Source organism: Ranitomeya variabilis, chromosome 5 (assembly GCF_051348905.1).
Source record: "Ranitomeya variabilis isolate aRanVar5 chromosome 5, aRanVar5.hap1, whole genome shotgun sequence".
Lineage (NCBI taxonomy): Eukaryota > Metazoa > Chordata > Amphibia > Anura > Dendrobatidae > Ranitomeya > Ranitomeya variabilis.
This window is the reverse complement of record NC_135236.1, coordinates 447340264-447347251: the sequence shown is the minus strand read 5'-3', so window position 1 is coordinate 447347251 and position 6988 is coordinate 447340264.

Sequence of the window (6988 nt, the reverse complement as noted above, 5' to 3'; positions counted from 1 at the left end):
TACCGGTGATCATGCGGTAAGGACTAAAAGTAGTGGGAAATGCCTCAGAATATATTAAAGATTAAAATTAACAGGCGCCTAACTCAATAGTGAGTATCCCGTACAGCAAAAAACTCACCGAAAGTACACATCACTAGGCAACCAGGCGCCACTAAGGGCTATGATAGATGCTACAACTAAATGTACAATAGCCCAATGAAAAGCCGGCAGGTATAAACAAGAACTATAAAGCCACATATTTGCAATGGTTACAGGGGCTAAAAATAATTAGCCAAAGGATAAATAGTGCCACATATGACAGGAAAAACCATACCACAAAATTCTTGGTATACAATATGAAAATAATTGTTAATCATGAAAATCCCATGACAAAATTGGGTGGACAAAAAAAGGACTTAGGCATGGTAAGATAACACTGACTGTATCACACTGAGAGGAGGACATAAAAACAAAGGCGAAGGGGAGTGATTCAGATGAAGCAGCTATAATTTATTTGATCATTCAGGCCTTGTGGACTCACTGTGTTGAAGTAGAAAGTCCACTTGGCCTCACGTTGTAACAACATTTGATCCCAGTCACCTCCCCATACCGGTTTTGTTACCCTTTCAATGGCCATAAATTTAAGATGTTTAACCTGGCCATTATGCATGGTATTGACATGCCGAGAGACAGAAGTATCTCTCCCATGTTCCACGTCACCAATGTGTTCCAACACTCTTCTTTTAAACTCCCTGATGGTCTTTCCAACATATTCAATACCACAAACACAGGATACCTTATAGACCACTCCCTTGGTGCTACAATTCATAAACTGATTGATCTTGTAGCTTTGACCCGTGACATTACTCACAAATTTCGTGCCAGTACCGATGTATTGGCAGGCCGCACAATGACCACATTTATAACAGCCCGTTACATTGCTTCTGAGCCAGGTCTCATTAACAGGACTAACAAAATGACTGTGAACCAATCTGTGATTAAGCGAACGGGCTTTTCTGTAGGTGATAGCGGGGGTGTCACGGAGGTAGTTAGAGATGTCAGAGTCCATTTGTAAAATGGACCAATGTTTTTTAATGATCTCCCTTACGTACGTAGCCCCATTATCAAAGGTGGTAATAAAACGTACTGCATCATTATCCTGTGTATTGGTAGTGGGATTCAAAAGTGCTGTTCTGTCTCTGCTCCTAGCTTCATGGTAGGCCTTCTTAAGAATTGTGGATGGGTACCCCCTATCTTGAAAATTGCTCCTCAATTTCCTTGCATGGGCCTCAAAGGTTGCATCATCCGAGCAGTTCCTCCGGACCCTGAGGTACTGTCCCTTAGGGATCCCCCTTTTTAGATGATCTGGATGATGACTATTCCAGTGGAGTAGGGCATTTGTAGCTGTGGGCTTTTTATAATTAGATGTAACTAAATTACCATTAGCCCTCCCTTGGTAATGATAATATCCAAAAAGGGTAAAGAGGAAGACTCAATTACAGATGTAAAAAAAGGCCGATATTATTGTGGTTAAGTCTGTCTACGAAACTCTCAAAGTCATTGATGGAGCCAGTCCAAATTAGAAACACATCATCTATGTATCGTGTCCAAATTTCCGGGACACGACACATAGAGAAGTCGCCCCCAGAGTCATCACTCCAGACTACAGTTTCCTCCCACCAGCCGAGGAAGAGGTTAGCATAGGCTGGGGCACAGGGACTGCCCATGGCCGTCCCCCTCAGCTGGTGGTAGATCCTTCGGTCAAAGGTGAAGACATTGTGTGTTAGACAAAACCTCAGGAGCTTTAAAATAAAGTGGTTGTGTTCTCGAAATTGGCATCCTCTCATTTGTAAGAAGAAATTTACAGCCTCCAGACCCTTTTCATGAGGGATGGAGGAATAGAGGGCCTCCACGTCTATACTTGCCAGGTAGGCATCAGGTTCAATAGTAAGACCCTCCAGGCGGCGAAGGAGATCGGGAGTATCTTTAACAAAAGATTGTAAAGCCGACACAAAAGGGCACAAAACACGGTCCAAATAAATACCTGCATTTTGACACAAACTGCCTACCCCAGACACAATGGGCCTACCTTTTAATGGGTTAAGGCCCTTGTGTACCTTGGGGAGGCAGTAAAAAGTAGCCATAACGGGATGACAAGGGAGAATGAAGTCAAACTCGGTTTTACTTATGACGCCACTCTCCAACCCCTCCTGCAGGATAAGGCGAAGTTCCTCCCAATACTCTATACTTGGATCACGTGGAAAAATCTCATAGGAGTTCCCATCCGAGAGAATGAGTTCACACATTTGTTGGTAGTGGGTTGTGTTTAGAATGACCACATTGCCACCCTTGTCTGAGGGCTTTATGACAATGGAGTCATCACATTCGAGACGGTTAATTGCTTCCATCTCTTTCTTTGTGCAGTTGAATTTACACGAAACACGAGATTGAGACAAGTTTATCAAAATCTGATGTAACAAGATTAGAAAAAATGTCAATAGCTGAGAGATCACCGGTTGGAGGAGGCATTTTATGGCTTTTCTCCTTTAACTGTGTAAAGGGGCCTATGCCTTGTAAATTAGGGTCACTCTCTCCAATACTATGTAACAATCTTACATCAGCTAACATATCTATTGGAATGCCAAGTTCAGAGCAGGTACGAGATTCCTGCTTATGGAAATATTTTTTCCATTTCACTTTGCGCAAAAAGAGATTCAGGTCCTTTACAGCTCTGAAAAGGTCGAAGTCACTATTGGGGACAAAAGAAAGGCCTTTCTTCAATACAGACACTTCATCGGCATCAATATCTCTAACCGAAAGATTAATAATCTGAATGTTTTTATCAGTAACTGGACTACCAGGGTCAACAGTGGAATCGGTTGTGGAATGTGCCTTTAGAATTATTTCCTCACTTGGAGGGGTCTGTTTCTTAAAGCATAGACCTGATCTAAAAAACCACCACTAGAGGTATTATCTGATCTATCAGAGTGACCTTTTGCTCCTCGGCCCCTTCCTCTCCCCCGATTTCTGCCCTTGTTGGATTTACTCCTATTTTCGGGCTCTGAGAAATCAGTGTCTGTCGAAGACAATTCTGTGTCACGATCAGGGGGGGTAGATCTAGGGGTCAATACCAAGTAGGCCTTATTGTCCTTAAAGTCCTGTGTGTCGCGCATATATTGGCGATGTTTCCTCTCCTTAAGGTGGTATTGGAAACGCTCAATATGTGTCTGTAACTTGGTTTCCTTTACCGCAAAGTCAGTTTCTGTAGAGAATTTTTTTGTTATCTCTATCTGTTCTCTGAGCTTGTCATTCAAAGCGGCTAAAGAAATCTTCTCTTCCTCAAGCAATAATTGCATGAAGCGGAGAGAACTCTCTTTCCCACTTGTGTGTGAATGTGGGGCTTTTATGTCGGTTGCCTGCTGACAGATTGATACGTAAACCTCGCGGAACAATTTTAGCCTTCAGATAGCTCTCCAAGCTTTGGACCTCCCACCATGAGGTGATTTGGTCCCGATAGATTTGCTGGAGTTCCTTGAAGGCTACATTAAAAGTGGGGAGGTATTTTTTTTTAACAAATGCCTGGTCTGAGAACACCTCCTTGGCCTCTGATATCCAACTCTCAGTATTAAGGCCCACAGTCAAAAAGCCGGCCATATCCTGAATAATAGACTAGAGAAAAGCAAAATCTATATACTGACTGTAAGTCACATAGACAAAACCACTATAAATTATATGTAACAAAGCATAAGTGGAAAGAATAAAACATAACTTTTATTATAACTAAAGCCACACAAAAAAACAAAACCAAACACCCAAGTGAATAAAAACTGGGACAAAGTCTTTAACCCAATGGTATGGTAACCATAAAGACCAGTTATCCCCTAACAGGATTATATGATTTCATTTATAGAACATTTAGAGAAATCAAAATGACACTAGGATATATCCTGTAAGAAAGCTGAAGTCAAGAAACATATATAACACTCAGCATCATATACCTAGTTACATGTAAAAACACTGAGTTACCAGCAGTAGACGCATATGATATGACCAGTACCACTGGTGGCTATATGCATAGTAAAAAAAGGAACAATCTCACCCGTTCCAAGGTGTAGGCAAAGGAGCACCGGATAGCCTCTAGTCAGGGGATAATCCAGAAAAGAAGAGAAGACAGTCCCTATGTCAGTCCCTATGGGGCTATCAGTAAGCTATCCCCAGAGCTCCTGCCCTTACAAGGGCAGTCCACAGCTACCCCTATATACACATGCCCTGCACTCTCCCTATATAGTCCATCCCGACGCGTTTCATCCAAGCTGATTCTTCAGGGGACTTGCTTGTGCATGGAGATAAAGTGCCTATGTGCTAGGAAGGAGGGACATAAAGTCCTGCCACCCTCTATGCTGTCCTGCAGAGAGTGGTGAAGGCGTAGGGCTTGTATTTAAATAACAAAGGGGGAGGTGGAAAAGTCATGACCACTTCCCTTTGGGTAATCATATGACGGCTGTAAGTAACCATGGCAACGTTAAAACAAAAACATGTGGAAGACCTACTATTTGATGGCGTCCTGCCGTACTCCCACTCGAGAGGCCCACGTGGCTCCCCGCATTCCCGGTGCACTTACTATACAAGTGACGTCACACGCTAAAGATCATAAGGCTAGTGACCTGCAGATGGAGAACACAAGACGCTTCCTGTCTTGCGTACTGACGCCAGCGAGAAGCGTTCCCTAGTGATAGAGCCACCGTGCTGTAAGCTAATGGCGCCGCTCACACTCCCTGTCAGGTGCGCTCACACCGGAAGTGAGTGTTGCCAGGCAACCCAAGACGCAAGGCTGTATGCCTATAGCGCTGCCGGCAAAACACGCTAGAAAGTACCGGTGATCATGCGGTAAGGACTAAAAGTAGTGGGAAATGCCTCAGAATATATTAAAGATTAAAATTAACAACAGGCGCCTAACTCAATAGTGAGTATCCCGTACAGCAAAAAACTCACCGAAAGTCCACATCACTTGGCAACCAGGCGCCACTAAGGGCTATGATAGATGCTACAACTAAACGTACAATAGCCCAATGAAAAGCCGGCAGGTATAAACAAGGACTATAAAGCCACATATTTGCAATGGTTACAGGGGCTAAAAATAATTAGCCAAAGGATAAATAGTGCCACATAGGACAGGAAAAACCATACCACAAAATTCTTGGTATACAATATGAAAATAATTGTTCATCATGAAAATCCCATGACAAAATTGGGTGGACAAAAAAAGGACTTAGGCATGGTAAGATAACACTGACTATCACACTGAGAGGAGGACATAAAAACAAAGGCGAAGGGGAGTGATTCAGATGAAGCAGCTATAATTTATTTGATCATTCAGGCCTTGTGGACTCACTGTGTTCAAGTAGAAAGTCCACTTGGCCTCACGTTGTAACAACATTTGATCCCAGTCACCTCCCCGTACCGGTTTTGTTACCCTTTCAATGGCCATAAATTTAAGATGTTTAACCTGGCCATTATGCATGGTATTGACATGCCGAGAGACAGAAGTATCTCTCCCATGTTCCACGTCACCAATGTGTTCCAACACTCTTCTTTTAAACTCCCTGATGGTCTTTCCAACATATTCAATACCACAAACACAGGATACCTTATAGACCACTCCTTTGGTGCTACAATTCATAAACTGATTGATCTTGTAGCTTTGACCCGTGACGTTACTCACAAATTTCGTGCCAGTACCGATGTATTGGCAGGCCGCACAATGACCACATTTATAACAGCCCGTTACATTGCTTCTGAGCCAGGTCTCATTAACAGGACTAACAAAATGACTGTGAACCAATCTGTCATTAAGCGAAGACATATCCACCATGCCGGAGCTCCTGCTCAGTTGAGTAGAATGGCTGCTGGAACGTCCACTCCTCCGAGATGAGGCATCATGCTGCATCTCCTTCCTCTGTCTTCTTGGCTGTTGCTGCTGGTGCGGTGGTTCGCTGTCCTGTGCCTCCATTCCTACAAGGGAATTCCTATGCCTCAGAGAGCATCTTACGCTGCTCCCCTTTGAAGCTGGCCGCCCAGCGTTCCCTTGTGCTTCTTCCTGTCTGCTCACCGGAAGTTCCTCTGATCATGTAACCGCCGGACGAGTCATCAGGGGTGCTCCGGCACGTTCCCGCTCATGCTCAGACAGGACTCCCAGAGCCGACACCGGAGTATGGTATGACGGCTGCGCTCCCCTCTGCTCACCCTCCAAGACACGTCGGTCCCAGCGGTGGTAGCAGCAGGACCCTGCACCAGCTGTGGCAGGGGATTCCCACTGCCTGTATTGGTCTGGCCAAGCCTGGACATCATATTTTTTTCTTCAAACTTCAGGTACGCCATACTGAAGGTTTCCCGTCGGGGACAGGAAACCAACTGATGCAAGGGAGAGGTACCACCCTTTTTATCTGTAGGTTTCCTGTCCCTGAAGGGCAAATACCCTCTCTGTGTGGTGCTGTCATGAGGGAAGGAGAAAATACATGTTATAAAGGTTACAATTTGCCAAAGAACATACTGACTTGCCTGAAGAAAAGTGGCACAACATTCTATGGACAGATCAGAGCAAGATTGTTCTTATTGGGACTAAAGGCCACAGACAGTTTGTGAGGACCCATTCAAGCCACTGTGAAGACTGTAAAACATGGAGGTGCAGGCATGTTTCACATACTATGGAGTTTGACCCATTTATCGCATACCGGACATCATGGACCATTTTCAATACATAAAAATAGTGGAAGAGGCCGTGTTGCCTTATGCTGAAGAAGAAATGCCCTTGAAATGGACAAGAACATCAACCACACCAGCTAACAGGCAACATCCTGGTTTCAGACCAAAAAGATTGATGTTATGATGTGGCCAGCCCAGTCCCCAGACCTCAATCCGATTGAGAATTTGGGGAGTGACATAAAAAAATGCTGTTTTTAATACAGAAACTAAAAATGCAAAAGAGCTGTAGAATGTAGTCCAGTTAGCT